Below are 23,503 nucleotides of genomic sequence, written 5' to 3' on the forward strand. Positions count from 1 at the left end.
GAGCACATACTGCATGCTCCGCAAGCTTGGGATGGAAATCTCTGCATGAGATGCATTATTTTCTATTAGCCTCCATCAAGCCAGTGCCTTAAATTATTAAGCTTTGTTGTGGTATTGTTTTCTTTCTTTTTTTTTTTTTTTTTTTTTTTAATTTGTTGACCTGAAGTAAACACAAGTATTAAATCAGATTCCAATAACCTCACTGACAGTAAATTAACTCATTGTGTCCCAGAGAGGGACGCAACTGCATCTCAGCTGCTCTGAGCAACGCTTTGCCTCCCCTTCACCGTCCCTGCAGATTTCACATGCATGCCACAGGGTAAAAAGCAGAAGGCCAAATCCTGCCTCCAACCTTGGGCCACATCCCAGATTGGAAGCTCTGCCTGGGTGCCGCAGTGAACTTTATTTCTGATCATTCTTAGGTCACTGGATTCCTGCTCTGGTAGCTTTACCCGACTCCCCAAATGCCAGGGTCGACGTGCCTATGTAAGGGCTTTGCAGGGACAGCTCCTGTCCTCACAGCTGCTTGGGGACTTCTGCGGCTGGTGGTCACGAGCCCCTGGCTGCCCAGATGCCACCTAATCCGGCCCAGCAGAGGGGCAGCTGAGAATGAGCACTATTTATACCAGCTGCTGCTGGCCCCACTGGGCTGCTTGTGGCTTTTTTAGCTAGCAGCTCCCTTCCCAGCACAGGCCATATCTGGGCATGGCAAGGCACCTACAAACAGAGTGCTCTGCTTCGAGAAAAGAGGAAAGAAAAATAGGGGGAAAAAAGGAAAAGCTGCATCTGTCTGAGTTGTCAAACACCCCGCTTCCATCAAAGCATCCTGAGCACCACCAATAACTGCTCCAACTGCTAAAAGCTTCACTATAAACTTGCCTCTTATTCAAAGTGTGTCTGTCCTCTAACAACCTTCCACCTGTGCACACAGCTATTGGCCTCTGTTCCTTCATACAGACATCTATGCAAGAAATGCAAGCTCAAAACAAGGGTGCATGCTGACATGGCTTACACCGTATGAGCAGAACCTCCTTTGGAGCATTACAGGGTGTCAGAGGAGGCAGTCAGCTTGGAGCTCTACCTGTTGAACAGGCTGCACAAGACTGTGCATTTTGGCCACTAGGCACTCAGAATGAGCTTGTCCTTGGGTAATTGCACCAAGATAGTCTCCAGTCTCATGCCTGCAATGGCTTCAGCATCTCTACATGAGCAGCCCCCCTCTCTCTGGGGGAAAGAAAGGCAGGGGAGCAGCATGTCTGCCTGCAGCCCAGCAAGCAGGCGATGCAATGAGCTGCACTCACCATGACCCTGCATCCCAACAGGGAAGCATCTTGCTGCATGATGGCTTCGGGTCAAGAGCAACTTCAGCAGAAAGCGCTAAACTGAGCATCTTCACTGGGAGGGAATAGCTGAAATCAGCGCATGGCTTTCAGGGGAGGGATGTGAGCTCCGGAGTGAGGATATTTCTCTTGCAAGGAACACACCACCCCCTCGCCCACAGCCACTGCGAAGTGCAAGATGTGGTGAAACTCTTTAAAAATAGATATATTCCCAAGCAATACATGCCGCTCGCATCTGGCAGGGCAAACCTAGCATGGAAGCTCTTGCTTACAGACTAAAAAGCCTCAGAGCAGCTCAAGGCACCTGAAACCTTGGCTCTCTCCTCATTTCTTCAGAGCCCGCTCTTGTTCTTGGCCTAACCCAGTCCTGAGAAGCACAAGGGAAGCCCTGCCCAGCTAGGCTGGTGTCAAAGGCAGGGAAAGATACTGCAGTGCAGTGCTGATCTCTTCTGCAATCGGACGTGCAGACTAGCCCGAATGCTGAGTCAGCACAATTTCTTTTTTGATTGGTTGATCCGAGTAACATACTTTCAATGTATGCTAAAGGGGCAGCAATTAATATGTTTTCCCCCCATTCTCCACCTCTCCAAACCTCCTCAAATCAAACACACAAATCTCACCCCCAAAGTCACTCTCTGGCCCTAAATATTCTGAGGCTCTTTCATTTTTAATTTAGAGCATTAAAAAAAAAAAAAAATTTGCAATCTAAGCGATGCTCACTTTGATCGACTTGTGCTGCAGCAGCTAAAATATCTGTCCTGCAGGTCAATCTAATCATGCTTAATAGCAGTTTATTCTTCAACGCAACATTTTTCACATTGGGTCGACAGTTTTAAATGAGATTGCTGATGCACCCCTTTACTAATGCTTTCACCAGGGCCAGCACATCCCTTGAAATACTCGTGCAATAAAATGAATGCTTTATTGCTCTTGATGAATGCACTATTAAACTTGAATTGCAAATATAGCCCCCCCTTTTTATTTTTATTTTTTACCAAAAAAAAAAAAAAAAAAGAGTGCTGGGATTTATTAGACCACCTGTCTTCCAGTATTAAGTAATAGCAAAAAAAGTAATAATAGCTCATCAACATAAATGCATGAAAGTAAAAAATCCAGGGGAAAAACTCACGGCACAAATTCATCCCTGTGCTCCCATGCGCGCGCGCAAAATTCCCGTTCTGTACCTGACCGTAGTTCCGTTTATATGCGGAAAATTCATCTCAAGAACGGCTGGGTTTTGTGAGGCATAGAATAGGAAAATGTAACTAATTTGGTCCACTGGATTTATGGCTTTTACGGTCCTCAGAGCTCCCGTTTTTGCCGGTGGGACCGTTTGGTGCGCGCTTTGCTGGACGGATGGGCGCAGCCAAGCATTGCGCCTCGCTTCGGCACAGAACCTGCAGCTCCGCTCTAAGGAGAGCGAAGGAGAAGAGGCTCACTTCGAGCTGAGAAACAGAGAGGACTTAGTGTGGAGGAACGGTCGCAGTTTTAATCCAAAAAAGAGGAAAAGCAAGAAGGAGCTGAAGCAAAGAGTAAGAATGGCGCAAACTGGTGGGCCATGCTAATGGCTAAAGGGCTGCCATGGTTTTGGGATCTATACACAGCATTCCTATTTAATATTTGGCATTGCCCCACTGCATCAGAGACTGGGGAGGGTCTCAGGACGTGTCCTGCACCCGCACACCTCCCACCACATGGATCCCACATGGTGAGACAGAGCTGACTTACAGTTTTGAAAATATTTACGTAAAAATAAATCTGAGCACTTAGTGACTTCCTAAAGTTAGCAATTCCGTGTGATTAACAAGCATATTAATTCAGAGAGGGGGGAAGGAGATAAAAATTGCATTACGGATGCAGGTATCTGCTGTAAATCAGACCGCGGGCACCTTCGCTAGAGATCTGCATAGTGGTGTGGAAGGCTCAGTAACACCCACACTGAGAATGCAGAGAAAAGGAAGAGAATGAGAAAAAGAAAGAGCAAGACAATGAGAAAATGAAAGAAAAGAGGAAAAAAGAAATAGAAAAGAAAAAGAGAAAAACATAAGAGCAAAGTTGAAAGCAAGAAAGCAACCTAGAAATAAAGAGAAAATGAGAAGCACGCAAGTAAGCAGAAGACAAGGAAAGGACAGGGAGGAAAGCAGAGAGGAAAAGGGAAGGGAGAAGAAGTAGTAAAAAAAGACGTTTGGAAAAGGAGGGAAATTATTATTGTGGCCAGAATGGTGAGAATCATCCTTATTTTTCACCCAGCAGCTCAAGCTCCCAGCAGTGATGTACAAGTGAGAGAAACTGCAGCCCCATTTGGGAGCTCGAATGCTCGGTCTCTGTTTCCCGGCACCTTACTCTTTGTATTTAATTGTGGCCCCGAATCGGGGCAGAACACCATCAGTGGCTGGGATCCATCCTTGTCCAGGGGATAATGCCTCTTCCTAAAGCACGTGGCAAAGCAGAGAACCCTCCTCTCCCAGGCAGAGGTTGAGTACTCCACGTGTACCAACCACTTGTATCATTCTTTTTAATATTATTTTTAAAGAAAAGATTTATAAAACCTATGGAATACTATGCATAGGAAATCTCCTTAAGAGCCCAGTGCACCTTTCCTAAACTGCAATTGAGAAGTACTTGCTCTCTCAAGTGCTTGGTGTACGTGTAACAAGTGGCAGCAGAGCTTGCCATGAATCACACCAAACTGAGGCTCAGCAAAGGCCTCCAGAGCACAGAGATGTGCTGAAACCACGGGGAATTTGTTCAGAGCAGAACATTGCTGTGCCCTTGGCTACACAGCAGGGTGATGGGGATAAGTCTGGGAGTTGGTAGGTGGGATGGACAAATGAGGTGCCAAATGGCAGGCATCTATCAGCCTAGATATGTGCATTTTGTAAGGTTGAGGAAAATGGGGGCTGAAAGCTTCACCTGCCCTCCCCAGGCACAAAGTTCTGCTTGTTCACACGGAATGTTTAACCCATCTGTATCACCACATCTCATTCTTGTGGGATGCTGGGAGAATAACCAGGTGTTTTACGATGAGAAAGGTTATAAAGGAAAACCAAAGTGCCAGGAAAGCTTCCCATATTCAAGGAGCTAATTTTCTTATTTCCCCCTAATAACCAGCACACACTAGGGATGCTTGCTGCCTCCAGCTGTGACGGGGGCACCCAATGGCTGTGTCCGAGGGCCGGCACACACACAGTGAACATCGCTTCCTCTCCAGCATTAAGCACAAAAAGTTTTAACACAGGAAACATCCCCAAAGCCCTTTGCATATTCACATGAAGCCAAAACACTGCACCTCCAAGTCACAACTCCTTCCCTTCTTCTCCCTGCCTCCAACTCCTTTCCTTTTCCCTAGGATTAAGGACCAGCCTCATTTTCAGGAAAAAAGGCCAAGGGGGAAGCAGCAATCTGGAGGGACTGGTCTGCATCCCTGATGAAAACCAGGAGTGGACAGCCAGCTTTCCCCTGGCATCGCCTTTCAAAGCCCATGCCGCAGTCAGCATATTGAATATTTAATGTCCTGATGAGCATTTCCACCTGCTGACACAGGCAAAGTGACAGAACAATACACGCACTGGAACAAGATCATCAATTGACTCCCCAGCCAGTCTGCCATGTCAGGCATCTCAAAAAAAAAAAAAAAAAAAAAAGACAAAAATCTGTCTGTCTTTCTCCCCCCTTCACACGGGGTCACACACTGCTCCTCCGAGAAGAGTTCCCACCTGAAATACATACTTCTTTACATTCCATAGATTGCCAGGTTCATATGGGCATATAAAGAAGTATGTCTCTCAAGCAGGTAGGTTCAATATGCGCATTTATATGCACACGGGAGGAAATAAGGCTGGCGTGCCATTTACTTCCCAGGAGTGAGTTACAGCACAGTTTGAGGCAGCACATGTGCAAAACACACACACACACACCCTCACTCCCCTTGCTGGTCATCCCAGCTCTGCCCCTGCAGGTTGCTGGGGTTTAAGGCTGGGAAGAAGTAGAGGGCAATGCCCAGAGCGCCTGCAGCACTTTGTCATGGAATGGCACAGAGGAAAAGCCACACTCCTAGCCCACCTACAAAGAGGATGCTTTCACTGAAATTGTAAACTTTCAGTGATTAAAATGGCTTTAGTAGAAGGAATTTGATTTCTTTGTAAATATATATAAAGACAAATATGCACATATATATGTGTATACAGGTTTAGACAAAGCCATGTGGGTAGAGGTTAAGTAGATATCAATTCCCAACTGCCTCCATCCTGCAATTTAGAAACAAGAAGCCAATTTGCTTTTAGAAAGCCAAAATCCAGCATAGCACTGATTTACAAAGCAACACCAGCAAGAAGTGCTCCATCTGGCAGAGCAAGAGAACTCACCAGCTACAGACATGCCATCACTTCCAGCACTCAGTAGAGATTAAGGCGTAGGAAGAAGAAAGCATCTTACCTAGAGAATCCAGTGGTTTTTCCTCTGCTGGTCACCGTGAGCGTGACACTACCTTGCAGCAAACAATCCCCAATATACCTTGGGAGGAGGGCGGGGGGAGTTCAGGGTATTTAAAAATACATATATAAAAAACAATTTGCTTTTCACAAGTCATCCAGCGGAGCCCCACACCTGGGATAGACACCTGCAGCGACGCAAACTAAAAAGCAGCCCCAGCCCTGTGCTGGTAGCTTAGGCCAAAAAAGTCTTTCGGAGTTCTCCTCGTGGGGCTCATCCCCACACGCAGCCATCGGTTCCCGCTGCCTCTGCCCTCCGCCAGCCGCCACGCTGAGCTTTAAAGCTCTGGAACAATGTGGCTGGCTTGAATGCAGGGCGGCATTCCGGAGGTCACGGCGGGCGCTGCCGCTCGCTCAGCACAGCGGGTGCGCGCTCACCTGCGCCCCTCACCCCGCCGCCGCTCGATTGCAATTTGCAGGCGAAATGCACAACGCCTGCCTCGACGCTAATGAATTTGGCCGTTTCTCACCAGTTTCTAATGAAGCCTTTAAAGAGGGTTTAAGTAAACTTAGCAAGTGGCAAAGTAAGCACTTTGGAATACTTAATTGTATCGATGTGTTTTCTTTTTTTTCTTTTTTTTTTTTTTCCCCCCGCTGCTCTGTGAAATATTGCTGAGAGAGTGGGAGTAAATATTTCTCTGTGCTGATTGACTTCCACACCATCAGGCTGCAAAGCCCTGCAGAGCCCGGGTGCAAACCCATGGGCTCACCCCAGCCCCTCAGTGCCATGCACCATGCAGCAGAATGGGCGCGAGCCCCATGATGGCTCCGCACTGTGCCCTTCCTCACTGCCACAGGGCTTCTAGCCCCACTAAATGCCATTATCCGTCTCATTTTGAGGTAAATTTCCACTGCTGGTTTGGAGTAAGGGCAAGAGAGATTGAGCTGTGGCACCATGCGTGACTGCAGTGAAATTAAAATGAAGGGAGAGGTGAGGAGTGCGAGGAAACGTCTTGGTGCTCAGATTCTAAAAAGAATTCCTCAAAAGCCCACAAAGAACTGAGTTCAGTTGGGTTTCGCATGGCCAAGGCACTTGGCCATGTTGAATTCCCCTTAGGTAAACACCAACAGGCCATGCAATGGAACAGGACAGCTGCTTGACATCTTGGACCATCGCACATTTCAACTCATTCCCAATTCGCTTTCCTGAAATCCCCCTTCCATGGACTGTCTTGAACTGTCCCAAACTTCTGCAGATGAGCAGGAGAATGGGATGCCAGCCACTACAGGGAGCTAAAAGATGTCACATAAAATCCTTACAAATGTTGGAGACAATAGAACAACAGCGGCAGCCAGGTTTATCTGTTGGTTGCTCCCAGAAAGGTGGTGGATCTAGGTTTCAATCTGCCTGTGATTGTAGGGTTGGCTCTGCTGGTGGAGGAGCAGACATGCGGCGTGGCAGTGATTTAATGGTGATGCCAGAGGCACTTTGTGGTCCACATCCTGCTGTGAGCACCAGGAGTAATGTTGGAGGGTGAGCATCGCCCAGCATCCTCCACCCACTTCGGCTCACTCAGAGCAGAAAAAGCTGCACAGTAAAATTGTGGTTGCTCTGGGGGGAAAAAATGGATGGGAATGCAGATAGCAAATAAAAGGGAAGGACGGAGATGGAGGGATGGAGGGGGTGTGAAGGATGGAAGCACGGTGCTGTACAACTGCGCCCTCTGTCCCATTCTAGGGGAGCTCCTCGAGTCCCAGTGGCAAAGTCAGGCTGCAGCTTTGCAGCGCAAAACTTTGGGCACCTGGAAGCAGCCTGGTTTGGGGCTGGGCATGGCCAAGGGAACCCAGCAGGACTGAGCTGCAGTGAATGGACCAGGCTCAGTCCTTTGGGGTGGCAGCATGGCCACCCGCGCCAGGGAACCAGCAATTAAACTGCCAGCCAGATCACAGGGCTCTGCCTCCACAATTACACACGGCTGCTGAGTGCACACTCTCTCCAGCACAGACATATGCAAATGCCATACTCCAAGCACAGACTGAAGGTGCATTGTATTAGGATCATGTGCTACACCTGCTTATATATAGCATTTAATATCTCTGTATAAAGCCATGTAAAATATACATATGCATGCTATAAAATACAGCCCAATTTGTGTGCATGCACGTATATAACACAGTACTCCTCGCACAATACCAATGCATATACATTTATGTGATCAGGTATCACCACTATCATATAAAACATAATGACCACAGCTAACTCTCAGCTGCAAAAGCAATAACAGCCGATTGATGGATGAAGTGTAACCTGAATTCAAACCCCTTGCAGGGAAAACCTAACTTCTTCTTGCATCTCCTTTCTGATTGCCCACAAGCCATGCGTCCACAATTAACGCTCAGTTTTCGGCACTGGAACAGTTAATCACCGCAGCACTGAGATCACTGCAAGTTAGGCTAAGTTTAACCACATTTCACCCTTTTGCTCTGTCTGGTATTAGCTCAGAGCCACTAGTTTGGTGCAAATAAATAAATGAAGCCCCAATCCCCCTAGGTGTCATTAGCCAGCCTGGCTCTGAATTAGGCATTTAAAGGCCAGTTTAACCTTGCAGAACGGCTGCATGTCAAAGTTCTAACATTTCAGTTCAGATTATTATAGTGCACTGCTTGCTCTGCAGTTTGTTGCTTTTTTTTTTCTTTTTTTTTTTTTTCCCCTTTAAATGCACATTATGCCACAGCAGAACAACAACAACAACAACAAGAAAAAAGAATAAAGGTGGGGGGAAGGTCTCCCAACTCATCCATGGATTAGAGGCAGCCGGCACATCCCCACACAGGCACACACACACGCAGCACACACACATTTGCCGGATGCAAAAGCAGACATTTGAGTCCCCGGTAAGTTGGATGGGCACTCAGTCCTGCATCAGTCAGAAAAGTGTTTAAAAACGAGCTGAGCTGGTGCAGTTAGAGGGAAGAAAGGGAGCAGAAGAGGGGAAGGAAAAAAAGAGACATACCAGTTAGGAGCTTCTGTTGCAGCAGAGGACTCACCAGAGCACTAGCTGAAAGCTGAATCAGCTTTCGAGAGTTAGGGATGCATAGAGGAGGGTCATGGAATCACAAGGTAATAATGCGCTTCATGCTGCAGCCGTCAGCCTTCTCCTTATAGCCAATCTCTAATGCAGGAAGGGAAAAAGAGAGCAGGCCCAGTGATGGTATTAGTCCTCACTTGGAGGAAAAAAAAAAAAAAAAAATTTGAAAAAAAAAATCATCAGGCAAACCTCCCCCCCCCCACCCTTACCTCACCCCCTCCGCCCAGCACCACTACAACTCCATCCCTGCTGCTGCATCGCGGCTGGGCGGTGGGGGGAGGAAGGCGGCAGGCAGCGCGGTACAGCGGAGGCTGAGCAGCGGAGGCTGAGCGGGGGGAGCGGGGCTCCGGGGAGCGCCGGCGGCGGCGGGCGAGGCGGGGGTTAAGGAGAAGGGACCCAACCCGCCCGGATTGCAGCACACCTGGCTGCGGAATGGGGCTGTCCCCTCTCTAGATCCCCTCCTTCCCAAGGGTCAGCCCTGGCTTGGGGTCAGCCACCGGGAGGGGTACGCACACACGCACCCGGGGGGGGGGGAGAGACCGAGGGGGGCAAGCGCTGGTCAGGAAGTGGGTCCACCTTTCCAGTGCTTATATACCCAGCGAAGCATCCGAAACATGCACCGCCGGGCGAGCGGCCCCTGCTCGTGCTCTTCCCTCCCTGACCATATTTAGTCAACCATGGCAAAAAATAGCCTGTCAGCTGGAGGCTGCTGAGCAGTATTTGGAGTTCAGTCGCTCCTCTCAGCCCATTGACTACTGGTCCAGCAGGGTCCTGACTCTGCCTTTTTTTACCCTCCGCTATTTTTAGCGAGGCCAAATGAAGAGGGAGCTCATCTTACTACTCTGCTGGGCTGAGGGTTCACGGGGGCCCTGGCTATGTTTGGTAAGCACCAGCACTGGGAGACACGGAGCGGAGACCTTGTCCGTGCTGGAAGACCTTTGTCTCCCTCCTCTATTTATCTTTTTCCTCTCTTCTGACTTCTTTCTTTTGTATTTTTTCCTCCACTGTCAAAAGGTAGCCGGAAGAGAAAGTGGGGAAGAAGGTCAAGGGATCCTAATTTTCACCTTCAAGAGAGAAACACTGCACACTGGGACTGAGACCTCCACTGTGTTGTTCCAGGCACCCCATCGTCCAGCCACATCTCCCTTCCAGTGTCTCCAAAGGAGCCAGGGCCCAGTGAAGTGTTGACCTTCTACCCTTAGCAGGGAGGGCTGGAGAGCTCCACCATAGTCCAGAGAAACCCTCCTGCCATAGCATGTTGATGGGGGACACCGACATGGAGACACCTCTTGGGCCTTTTGGCCATGGGAGCCTCCAAATCTTCCCCAACAAGGGGCAATTCTAGAATTCCCTGATTCCTGAGTTTGGAAGGCGATCATAATGGATACTTCCATGTAGAGCATCCACATGGGACTGTCAGACAACATTTAACAGAGGTTGAGCTTGTTGGGAGTTCGTAGCATGTCATCTAGGAATGGGAAATGCCTGAAGGAACCACTTCATAGTGCCATGAGCTGTGAAAGGCTCTTAAGAGATTCCAAGGCACCACGAGGCATGTCAGAATATTCTCAGAGTCACCTTCTCAGTTGATACACCTGCTCTCCATCCCCTGTGGCTTGTCCTCTTTGTCACAGCCCTTCTGAACTCAAATTGGAATCTGAAGTCCGGGATTTCCCCATCCCCACCAGTCCTGAGCAGAGGCAGCTCTGTGTCATCACCATCTGGACACCCAAGACTGGGTGTATGGCACAAAACCACAGATCACACAAATGCTGGCATCCCAGAAGTGCCACCTTTGTGGTGACCACCCCATACAGCAGGTTCAGTCCATTGCCCTGCAAAACAGATGGAAATTTCCTGCAGTGGCATAAACCACACCCACTGCTTTTTAATCCTCTTCCATTATCATTGGGGTACCCAAGCTGCTTCTCTCAGGGGCCAACCAGGACTTTTCATGTTTTCCCATCTCACGGCCTTTCAATTACAGAAGTTGTGAAAGCCACCCTACAGTCATCCACAAAATCCTTTACCTAAAACACCAGAGTTGCGCATTGCCTGCTCCCCACTTTGGAGCATCCTAGGCTCACAAGAACCCACATGTGAAAAACAAGAAGTTCTCACACTATTTTCAGCCCTATCTGAGAACAGAAAATGGTGGGGGCTCGTGGGGCTGCCTGTGCTTTCCTGCACCAGCCAGGACCCCACGCCGGCAGCAGGGAGCTGCTAACACCGCTTGCTGTCGCAGGCGCAATCATGCCCTGCTTTGGGCTGAGTGAGTTGTTATCACGTCCCTGACAGGTTCCCCAGGGCTGAGAATCTATCCCGACACCGAGATATGTTGGGAACAGGAGCAAACTATAAATGGCGATGAACCGAAAACTGATCTCCTAGATGTGAATTAAGGGATTGTTTAAAACACCATGTTCATGCCGACTCTGCTTTTTGCACACAGATTTCTTCCCTGCACTAATTGATTTGCACCACACTCAGCCTGAGCTTGCAGGGACAAAAATATCCATGTTCCTCTCCAAAATGCATGGCATTTTGGATTGCTCCACGCGCAGATACAGATGGGAGTTTGGTGTGTAGAGGGTGCCAGGAGGGATGGGTCTTCAGTGTGCAACCACCACAGCAAGCCAGACTTTTAATATATGCATGTGTTTGCATACACACATACATATATGCACAAATATGTGTGTGTAGTAATAATGTATGCGTGCATATATGTAATAATTCTGCATTAAAGCTTCCGTAACCAATGAAACCTGTGGAAGATGCACTGCAGAATAGAAAACTAAACCAGTTCAAAATGTTATGTGAGAGATTGCAACACTACAAACAAAATGCAAGATGTTACTTTAAAAGAAGCAGGCTTGGGCTTTTGAATTTATGTAACCTAAACTGATTTTGTCTCTTTGAAATTGTTGTTGCGTGTTGGGAATCTCAAAGAGGCGAGGAGCAAAGCTGCAGACATTTCCTTTGGAGTCCAAGATTACAAGCCCCTTTACTTCTCCTTGCAGCTCCAAAGCTGTTAATGGTTTGCTTCATTTTATTAACAGCAGACAAGAAAAAAATCCTCCTTGGAGCATGTGTGAGGTGACAAGTTGGATAATAACAGCTCCTTTGGAGGCTTTTATAGTACATTAGGCAAACATAGTGGATGTTTATAGACTTTTAAAAATGCTGATTATATAAAAATGCATTTATAGCCTTCTAAAATACCAAGCTTCTGTAATATAAATATTTCTAATAATTAAAAAAAAAACAACCTAAAATTGACGATTATTGACCCAATTGGACCATTTTGTTTGGTGTTGATTTCTGGTTTTCTATAAGCCAAAATCTTCTCTTGATCCAAAAGACTGGGCAGTGTACTGTGATCAAATCAGGTTACTCCAGTGTCCACGTCCTGCAGAATCCACCTAGGGTTTGGTCTTCTTCAAGTGACCCGAAGTTGTTATTTTTTATTGGTACAGAAGCTCTGTCCCGTGGCTTTGCCTTGTTCCAGGCTGATAAGGTTACTGGGGTTGTGCCTTCTCTCTTTCTGTCTCTCTTATTTTGACCCAAAATTCTATCACTATGTGCAATGTGCAATTCCATTACTAGGTGGAATTAGCTTTTGATAATAGAGGTTGTCTCAACCCAGGTGAATTCTTACTAAAAGTTCAGGTTTTGATAAACTGACACATCTGTACATCAGTGGTGTTTTTTAAATACTGGTGCGGTGAGTTACATGACACAAAAAATGGTGTCTGTGTATTTTCAAGTGGTGGTGAAAGGTGGCACCAAGAATTGGATTTGATGGTCATGGAAGCATAGAATCACAGAATCATAGAATCATTTGAGCTGGAAGGGATCTTTAAAAGCCAATTGGCCCAACTTCCCTACAATGGACGGAGATACCTACAGCTCCATCAGCTGCTTAGAACCTCTCAAGCCTGACGTTGGTTGTCTCCAGGGTTGGGGCACCAACCTCACAACTGGCAAATGATTCTTATGAGTCCCTTCCAATTTGGGATATTTTATGATTCCATGATTTATAAAAGCAAATCTTTTTCTTGGTTTTGCCCTTTATTAGTGACTGAGAAACATCAAATCCAGGCTTTGGGACTGACTGCAAAGTCTCCACAAAACATACCCCGAGCTGTGCGCCCATGGTCTGCACATGCAGCTCCTTCAGATGGTGCTGGGTCCGGCTGAGCCTCACCAAGAGTGCTCTGTCAGCACAAGTTAAATCACACGGCTGCAGCACCTGCTGTATACTTTGACCTGAAAGAAGGCTGTTCATTTCATCTTCCTTAAGGTAATTGTGTTCATTTTGTTAAGTTATGCTTTTTTTTCTTTTCAATAAAAAATACTCTTGCGTGTGCATGTGTACAGGAACCCATCTCTCCTTTTACTGGGCTCCAGGTTTCAAATCACTGGAGAATACCCCAGCCACACTGCAGTAGCATCCCCATAATGATGTTCAAAACCACCTTTCTCCTGATTTCTCCAGCCTTTCCCAATACAGAATCACAGAATCACAGAATCACCAGGGTTGGAAGGGACCTCAAGGATCATGTAGTTCCAACCCCCCTGCCTAGCAGGGCCACCAAACGTACACATTCAGATCAGGTTGCCCAGGACCCCGTCCAATACACACGGATATAACAAGGTTGACACAGAATTTTTGAAGATACTGTGCAAACATATTTTTTTTCCAGAGACTTTTTTATTCATTTCACATTTCTGGCAAGACAAAGAAAACAAAATTATTCTCGAAACTGTCAATAATCAGAAGGGTTTTTCGTGGACAAGCTTTCCTCAAAACAGCCTGACATGGGAGACAGCAGCACGTTGCTCTGCTTGTTTTCCATCGGGAAACTGAGGCAGGAGGAGGGGCTGCTGTGCTGTGTCCTCTGGGGAGCTCAGAACCTTTGGGGCTTATCAGCACCGCACTGTTGGCAGACAAAGCAGTGACATTCCAGATAACTCAGCCAATTACCAAACGGCCGACTTGGGTTCGTTCGCACGGCACAGGCTTTTTGTTCAGCCACATTTATAAGGGCTGCTTTGGGTTTTTCCAGCACTTTTCAGAAGTTGTGAGATGCAGCTGTCCGATGCTATCATAACGATGAAATATGAGTGCTTCGCTCGCTGCCTGGGTGGTTTCCAGCATCTCTGTATGCACATCTATGCAAAACCAGCGTGTAGTTTCTGCAGTTTGTGTGCGTAATGGACTGCTCTTTGCTTTGGAAGATATTTCTCTGAAGACACTAACCGCCTCACCTCCCAACACAAATGTTTTCCAATTATTAGAGGTTTTTCCCTGCATTGTTGGAGCAGTATTAAGAATGGGCAGAAATGCAGCAGAACAAAAGATTTTCATAGCAGTCTATCTGTTTAAGTATTTATAAAGCACCAATCTCTCAGGTGCCTCGCTCTTACTGTGGTTTTAAAATATTATTATGCTATCATACCATAAAGGAAAGAACAAAGGGCCGCTCATAAATTTAAGTGAAAAACGTGTTTTCCAATCTGTGTGATCTTTCTGAAACCTGGGATCTTCTTTTGTGTCAGGGACATTTATGTCTTCTCCGATGTCCTTCCAACAATGAGCATTCCAGCAATGGAGATCGCATTATATACTGTGGTTTTCTTTGTGGCAGAACAAAATTAAATGAGTACATAAATTACTCTGCTCCTGGAATAAAGAAACAGGAGAAAGAACATTTTTTAAAGTTGCTGTTTTTTTTTCCTGATAGGATGAGTTAGATTTCCTGAAACCATGTGCAAATTAAAAAGTTCACAGTTCAGGCTTATTGTGAGAGCTAAATCTCGGGCTCATTTGGCGAGGTGCTCTGTTTAGGAAGACACATTTGGATTTGTATGAGGACCTGTAATTGGTTTTCCACATCTTCCTCGAGCAAGAAAGTCTCCTGCTCCCTCCCAGCTCAACATTGTTGGTGCTTAACAGCAAAAAGGATGCTTGCGGCGTGGTGCGCTGCAGAAATATCTCCCAGAGTTAATGGAGCACTGCAACGTTCCTCTGCAAGGAGCTGCTGCCTCCAATAAATCCCTCCCAAAGTGCAGCTCTGCCCTTCGCACCCTGAATGCAGCCTGCTGCAGGGTGCTGCCTCCTACTGCATTTCGAGGAGTAAGAAGAGCATCCCTGGGGGCTGATGGCTGCGGAAGGGAAACCAGTGGGGGACAAGAAGTACCATTTATTTAGCAGTTGTTTGGAGGAAAAATGAGAGATATTCACTTCCTCGGGACTCCCATTTACCAACACTCACTGCTTATTTCTCCCCCTGCTTTTCTCTCCCCTCTCTTTGCTACCTCCCCATTAGACCATGCTGTGTGGCTTTAGGTTCTCTGAAGCAGACAGGAGTCTCTAGGCTTGAGGGTCACCCCCACCTTTATCTAATCCCTGAGGATTAGATAAAATTTCTGAGTTTCTGACAGTGTTGGAGCCAAGGAAATCCTGCAGAGCTGTGTCAGGAGTGTTAAAAACCAGCAGCCCAATGCAGGCATAAGTCTCACATGCAGCCCCCATCCCACTTCCCAATGCTGTGTTCGGTCAACACCAGATCCCCTCCTTTTGTAGCCCCACTTTTCTTTTGGGATCTGTTTTCCACTCTCAGACTGCACTGCACAGGGTTTGTGCTGCCAGGTGGCCATCAGCCTCAAGCCAAACTTCTCACTCTCCTTTGCCACAATGTCACTTCCAGGTTTGATGCTGATGGTGCAGAGATCAGCTGGGCTTGTCCCCTCAACCCCTCTGCACAATTCCCAAGCAGCCTGTAATTAACAATTCTCCTGCATGTAACTCACTAATACATGTGATTAGAAATTAAGAAAAACATTATTATCTGTCACATGAGATTGCAGAACTATTCACTGCAAGCCTGTGTGTATGGAAGAGGTAGGAAAGGGTCCAGGTTGGCTACAAAAATATCAGTAAGACAATGTCAGGGAGGTTATCAGAGGCAAAAGCATAATGATGGGAGAGGAAGCCAACAAGATGATCCATGAAAGATGATTATGAGCAGTCAGCAGAGTGTACACCATCTTGCATTTACAGGAGAAGATGATTTATCATCAGATATTGGTAAAAGTTTCTTCTGAAAGACTCAGGAATCCTTTGATAAGCCAGGAAGAAAAAGTTAAAGCAATGGGTAAAAATAATGTTTAAAACGCGCTCCATACTCATCCAGCTGATCAGTTCAAAAAAATTCTACTCCTCTTCATCTACAACTTGCTCTGAAATGTCTGAGGATTCTTTAATGCAGCCATGTGTCTGCAGGCAATGTGGACTGGGTTTTTTTTGGCTTTTTTTTTTTTTTTTTTTCTGAAGACACTGAGGTTTCCTGCAGCGAGATTCTGATCTCACTGCTGCTGTCCCCATGCCGTAAGGTCTGTGCTTCAAGCAGAAGTTGCTCTGTGCATGGGAATCCCCAGAGGGCCGGTCTCACAGTGTGCTGCACACAGCAGCTCCTGCTTTCTCGCCCCCCAGGACTGGTCCCAGTGCCCTGCTGGTGGCTGTGGCTGCGTGTTTGCTGCTGCTGCAGCTTCCTTTTGGGCCTCCCCTGCCAGACCTTTAACAGCAATTAGGCACCAACCCATGCAGACACAGAGCTGCTTGGCAACAGTTCCAAAAAGGCAAGCAGTGAATTAGCCACTTACTTACAGCAAAATACTTCTGAAATTTGACAGAACTTCCTTCTTCACCTAAAGACACCCAAATACCCTTGTGCTTTGCAAACCTGCTCCTTCCAGGCACACAGCTGCCTCCAGCTCAGCGCCATGAGCCTGAGCTGGTTGCAACCAAGCTAGTTCTGACAGAGCTTTTTCAGAGAAGCCGCAGCAATGGCTGCTCTCCTTGAAGGACACAAGTTCATAGAATCATAGAATGATAGGATGACTGAATCACTGAGGTTGGAAAAGATCGCTAAGATCATCAAATCTAACCTTCAACCCATCCCACCATGTCGCATTTACCATGTTCCTCTGTGTCACATTTACTTTTTCCTGAACACCTCCAGGAACTGTGACCCCACCACCTCCCTGGGCAGCTGTGCCAGTGCCTGACTGCTCTTTCCAAGAAAAAAATTTTCCTAATATTCAACCTGAGACGGCAATGTTTGACCTAAAAGGATCATCTGATCAGGAACCCTGCAGGAAATACAGGCTCTGACATGAAGCTTGTGAAACCAACAGTCATTGGAGCCAAACCCAAGCAGGCTGCTCCTTGCTGGAGCACAGCCCTCATGAGCTCAGAGCTCGCCCCAGTACTGACAGACTTCTGCCCATTCCTTTCGGTCATGCTTCTCTATTTATTTAACATTAGCTAATTTATTCAAGTGTAAGTTAAGAACTGGTGAATTATAATAAATATTTATTGAAATTTAACGAATCTGTAGGACCAGTATGTATATTAATCCTCATTATAAGTGCTGTCAGTTGCCACTAAACCTACAGTAGCTGTCTTCTAAATTTATTATATTAAATACATATTTGATATGACTAATTTACAGCATTAGCAGAATACGTTTATGTCACATCCCATATTCCTGCCCCTTTGCAGGCTGCTTGTGGAGAATCTCTCAGAAACCAGCCCATGTACCCAAACCTGGCAGTGCAGTGAACCTGGTGAGAAATTCAAGGACCATGCTGTAAAGCAGGAGCCCTGCTGGGGGTGCCTCAATGCCTGTGTGAGACGCTGATCAAGCTAAAGGTCTCCTTGGGAGTTGAAGTGAGGAGCAAACACTGCAGCCTTCTCCCCCATTGGGTCACTGGGAGTCTGTGCTTGTCTTGAACCTGCCTTAGTGCAACAGGAGAAACAACCTGCTGCCTGCTCCTCCTCCAATGAACATGGCTGAATTTGGCCTTCAGGATCAAAATTACTGAGAAGCTCATAGATCAGGAATTCTTAATCTCTTTTTCTTTAAAAAACAAGTGAAGAGATCTGAGGTTCCTGATCCAAAACCCACCATGCTCCATGAAAACTCCTTTTGATGCCACCTACACGGACCTGGTTTTTCTAATGAATCATAGAATCATAGTATGGCTTGGGTTGAAAAGCATCTTGATGATCATCTAGTTTCAACCCCCCTGCTATATGCAGGGTTGCCAGCCACTAGACCAGGCTACCCAGAGCCACATCCAGCCTGGCCTTGACTCCTCGAGGGATGGGGCAATTACAGCCTCTTTGGGCAAGCTGTTCCAGTCCAGTAGCAGTACCTGTGCATTTTTTCACACATTTGGCTTGGAGCTGCATTTTTTCCAAGTGTTCTCTGAATCACTTCCTGATTTTTGTGCCTGAATCAAGCATGCCCCAAAGTGAGTGTGCAATGAGGTGTGTGCCCATTTGAAGGCAGAGGTGAGGTGTGTTGTGCTGCAGTAACAGCATGGTAACGCCATTAGAAATAATGGTAATTATATTGTGGCTCATCTTAACACTACCACATTATATCCTAATGACTATTCAGTTAATTCATTTTTATTGGCTGTGTCTTGGAATGGAGGTTTGGAGCATGCTGCTAATATACTGGAATTTAGGAGTGCACACTCACTCACGGGGTGTTTGTATCCAGCTGCATGTTCTGCACCTGCCTATAGCAAAGAGGTTGTGGAATCAAAAGAGAATTCGGGAAGGAAAGGGAAATGCAGTCCTACAACAGGGCAAGTGGGAAATGCTCCCTCTGCACTGAGCTCCCCGGAAAACTCAAGCATGTGTCATCAGACAGAGGAAAGGAAGAGCAGCAAAGCACTCACAGCCTGTTTTGAGATCACGGTGGCTGTGAGACGTGCTGGCAGCACGCACCAGGACAAGCTGCTGGGGCTGCCCATGTCACAGCCCTGTGTGCCTCCTGGGTTAACCTTTGCGTTAATGAGAGATAAACAAGCAGGCTCTTGGCTGCAGCTGGAGCCTTCCCTCCTGCTCTTTTGTTTACAAGGAAAGGGCTCTTTTTGTCTGTTGTCTTTGTGGCTCATTATGACCATAATTTATTTGGGGACAGTGTTTTGCAAGGTGCAAATTATCTCTCTCCGGGGAAGACCTGGCTTTGGAGCAGAGGCTCTGCCATCTCCGTCTGGAGCTCTCCAGCCATCCAGACTGATCACCGCAGGTATTTTTAGAAGGTCATTCCGAAGCAGTAATTTCATCTGGTGATTTTATCTTCTGCCTTTTAGCAAATATTGTTATTTTTCCCCTGCTGTTTCAGATGGTGACAGGTTTTAATGTCAACATCAAATTACCCCATATTTCTCAGCCCAGTTCCTGAGCCAGGACCTCTACTGACACATAGAGTCACACTGGTTGTCATTCTCAGCAGAGGGACCAAGACCGCGTGAGCCTTGGAGGATAAATTTCTTTCTTCCCTTTAGAGCTAATCCCTCGAGACCATTTTTTCAGGCAGAGGGAATTTCCACTCCGCAGGACAAACAGTGTCACTCGTAGAAAATATATGCTAATGCCAGGGAGCATCATGCCAGAATCTCTCTGCGTGTGCATCAGCCTCAGCAGCAGTGACAGCACAGCTCCAGCAACAGGCTGCTCAGCCAGCCAGGCTTGGAAGACAGGAAGGAAGAAATCACTGTGTTTCTGTAGACCCCAACTAAATAAAGAACGCTGTTCTTTTTCTGGCAGTCTGGATCTTTTGTTTTCATTTATATTTGATTGCAGGCATGAAACTTACAAGAGCAGGGTGTCATTTTCCTCTTTAAAAAATAAAAAATAGACATTTGAGTTTCAAATAACCCTCCTGTTTTATATCAACTATTTTAGGATAAGTCAGACCTGTGGCCCAAAAACCCTTGACAGTGTGCTTTTGATATATTCCATTAGCCAACCAGGGGCTTGATGCAAGCTGACATCCATCTTTTAAAAGAGCAAACCGGATTGCGACAGCTGGTAATCTCATTTTGCTGAAGGACTTCCACCACTTTACTCTAGCTCGAGGCTGAGACCTCCAGCAGGAAGCAGGGACAGCAGCAGGCTGGCGAGGAGCCCTCGTACCACTGTCAAGTGGTTTTCTGCAACTAATGGGGCACGTGCTTTGGTCCCAGAGCCTTTTTCCAGTCCTTGGAGCATTAGTAGTAAATAATTTTGTCCAACGTGTCTTAAAGATATTAGTTATATGTGTACTGTTCTGCCAAATAGCTGATCCGTTCTGGTTTGGCACACAGCATCTCATTCAGGAGAGAAGATAATTGTCTGGCTCAACAGCTGATCCATTTTCTACCCAACGATGGTTTTCCTTTTTGAAAGCTGACGATCGCTCAGTTACAGTGAGGATCACCAGGTGCACTATGTTTGCCACCTATTATGCTTCTTTCGGTGTGGGAGGAATGCATTAGGCTTCATAGCATTCAGTGGAGATATTTCTAATGTGAAACTGCGCTGTATTAATGAGGCTACCCATCAAAATGGATGGGCCAAATTAAAATAGAACAAATTGTAGGCTACTACCAAAAAGTCACACTGGAACCTCCAGCCCACGTTATCTGCTTACTCAATTCAAACAGAACCCTTTTTTGGCTCTGACGTGTTTACATTCTTATTGGAAAATATATTAAACAGTATTTAATTATATTCATGTAAAAGGTTGTACAGTTTTTTGCAAGACGTCACCCAAGACAACTGAGCCATGAGCTCAGGGCTTTCGGATGCTGCTGTAATGGAAACACTGATACTATCTCTGCAAGATAGGTCTGGGCATGGGAGCAAAGCCTTTCCTCTTTTCCAAAAGAATCACAGTAACTTAGGAATCCATTCACTTCCCTTTGTTACATTTCAAGTTTTACACTGTATTTTAATAAGTCTGTTGTACTGCGCAGACAAAAAGGATTTTCAGCTCCTACCATAATTAAAGAAAATCTTTGCATTGGATAGCATCAACTCGGCGGCATCCACGGCCTTGCTTCCACTGCTCCAAACTCCCCTGCCCCTTGTATAGCAAACTGAAACAAAGCCACTCTCCAGGCTGCTGCTCTCAGGAGGATTCATCGCCCCCAACTTCAGCTTCTGAAGATGAACGCTAAGTCAATCATTCAGAATCTCATAGGGTAATTCGTCCCATGCAACTTAGCCACCTGTGTTAAGCCTATTAATTTCCTCTGCACCAGCTCTGGATGCAAACTGGGCAGGAGTCCAACAACACGTCTGCAGCGAAGGAAGAGCTATCACTTTGATGTATCCCAAGAATATCCCACGGGAGCACGGTGTTTTTGGAGCTCCCATTAGCATGCCTGGCTGATATCCAGAATTTCTCCTGGAATTTCAAGTTGCAAACAGCTTGTTAGAGCAGAGCCACTCCTGTCTGCAACCACCATTACCTGGTCAGGGCATCCTCTGCAGATGGGAAGGAAACTTTTGCAGCATTATATTTCATAGCTTTAAATAGTCCGTGGAGCTCTCCTTTAAGATTTGATTTCTTTCTCTCCCTTAGACAAGTTAGTCATGGACAAAATCACCTACAGTTAAAGTTAGTCCGTCGGAAACCGTGAATATTATATTGTTCTTTGTGCAAGAAAGAAATTAAAGAAATGGATTTGGCCTTGATTTATTCATTTGAACTTCTGTGCTTAAGCTGCACTTTTCTATTGCCTCTGTGCCTCTGCCTTCGTTATGTTATTAAAAGAAAAGTAATTTATGATTGCCAGTCTTGCAGTCTCTAATTATTTCTGGCTGTGCATCACAATTATTAACTTGAGTATTCACCCTTTTTCTAACAGGATAAAAGATGCTGAACTGCTTTTGAGTGCATCCACTTTCGCCATCCCCAGTGTCTGGTCAATAATGGTGCTTTCCCATCTGTACATGTTGTTTATTCCCAAACCATTGGGTTTACAGTGAAGATGAGCCACAGCCAGGTTACACAAAGCTTGGTTTTTAGCATCTGGGTGTACTAAAGCACCTTGCTCAGAACATAATCTTATTCAAGACCGTGCAATAAAGTACCACTCAACTTGAAGTAGAATATCAACGTATCACTGCTGTTCTCCTTTTTTTTCTCCCCTGGATTACACTGGTTTTCCATTTACTTCTGGCAGCTAATGAAGACATCTTTTCCCAGCCCAACAGCTCTCTGCAACTTGCTTTGTGAGAAATGGAGCTGCACTCTTTCAGCAATTTTGATCAACTGAGAAAATACTGTCCTGTTTTTATGGAGGTCAGCAAAGTCATTATATTCAGGACACCTCTATAGAAAGACCCAAGGAATGGACGATGAATGGGAAAATCTCAATTCTGAAATGAGTTCAGATACCCCAGAGATGTGTTACAGATGGATAAGAACTTCTCAAGCAGAAATGCCCTGGCTATGTGTGGTGCTTCAGGGAGGCAGAAAAATAAAAAAATAATAATAAAAAAAAGGCTTTAGGTTCTACCTTCTGCAACAGAAACCCCAAAGCTGCTAAGGAACCCTTTTTGTGTCATTGACAACGGCTTTCCCAGCCCCTGCAGCCCCTATTATACTTGCAGGGGAAAAAAAAAGAAGCCTGGAACGTGCTCTGCCGTGTTCCAAATTTCATCTGTATCAATCATTTCTCCATGTACTAGCACAAAAATATGCTACCTGGCCCAAATACAGCAATCACAGTGCTCTATGCCAAACAGTGCCTCTCGGTGAGGGAAGCCAGGCTGGCCTGCTTTTTGGGTACAGCCTTCCACTTTTCTGCAAAAAGACCATTAGCCTCAGTAAAAGAACACTTCTTTATCATCTTCAAGATAGCCTTTATGGGAGGTGTAACTGCATGCAAAGGAAGGAGTGAGGGGAAACCTTTAAGCATTTTGCATTTATTGTTATATGTAGTTTTATTGCAGAGTCAGTAAAATCCCCTCTGATTATGTCATTGCTGAGGCAATCAGGTGCCAAAAGTATTTTTTTTCTTTTTATTTCATCAGAGCAATGATCATTTTCTGCCCGGTTATTGTTTCTTCCCTTATGTTTTCATTAATTAGAAGGAAGTGGAGAGGTAACAAATGACTCCCTGGATGCTGAAGTGTACATTTTTCACTGTCAGGTTATAAGAGGCAATGGGCAAAGACAATATATCCTGTCAGATGTGAGAGTACTTATTGTCAGCACGGTTTGTAAAAATAGAAAGTGAGGTAGCTTTTCTGGATGGAGTTGAATCTGTCTATGGACAGAGTTTAATCTGACTAATTATAACTAAAGGCTTTGGCAAACAGCATCATGTAGCAGCAAGAACACCGGGTGGTGCCTTTTTTTTCTGCTCGTCAAGTCCATGTGAATGTTAATGTGTGTAAGTGTAAAATCGACTTCTATTAAATCTTCTAAATTGCCGTGCACTTCTTCACCCGCAATGCCTCACTTCTTCGTAACTGCACCACGGAGTTACTGGTAAAAGTATTAAAACTCTTTGAAACAGTCATATGTCTTCTGGTTTACAGGAACTGCTTCAAGTGAAGAGAAAAAGGGATGATTTCCGCAGAGCACTTCTCTCTTGTAGCAGAACAGAAAGGAGGAGGCAGCTTCAGCTGCAGCCCAGGGTCTGGCTGGGCTCCATGCTCTGCCCGAGCACCGCTGCAAGGAAACATCCCCTCCCTCTGGGGAAAGATGTTGCCTCCCACCAGAGAGGGCTCAAGGAGCAAACCCTGGGACACGCTGTGCTGGGAATTTTGGGGAACGCAAAG

At 46.1% G+C, this 23,503-nt stretch overlaps 1 long non-coding RNA gene across 7 annotated transcripts in view; it reads right to left on the reverse strand.

Moving 5' to 3' along the window:
- LOC128080917 (uncharacterized) overlaps positions 1-9,409 on the reverse strand; it is a 44,393-nt gene extending 34,984 nt beyond the window's left edge. For 5 of the 7 annotated variants that reach the window (XR_008206918.1, XR_008206919.1, XR_008206923.1 and 2 more), the window contains exons 1-2: positions 9,069-9,409; positions 8,785-8,943 (exon numbers count right to left, since the gene is read on the reverse strand). This is a non-coding gene — a long non-coding RNA (uncharacterized LOC128080917). The remainder of the gene's footprint in view (positions 1-8,784; positions 8,944-9,068) is intronic. The other 2 variants (XR_008206920.1, XR_008206921.1) reach the window with 2 other exon arrangements.
- Positions 9,410-23,503: the final 14,094 nt, after the last annotated feature.

The sequence above is a fragment of the Tympanuchus pallidicinctus genome, unplaced genomic scaffold, assembly GCF_026119805.1.
Source record: "Tympanuchus pallidicinctus isolate F22 unplaced genomic scaffold, pur_lepc_1.0 scaffold20, whole genome shotgun sequence".
Taxonomy (NCBI): Eukaryota; Metazoa; Chordata; class Aves; order Galliformes; family Phasianidae; genus Tympanuchus; species Tympanuchus pallidicinctus.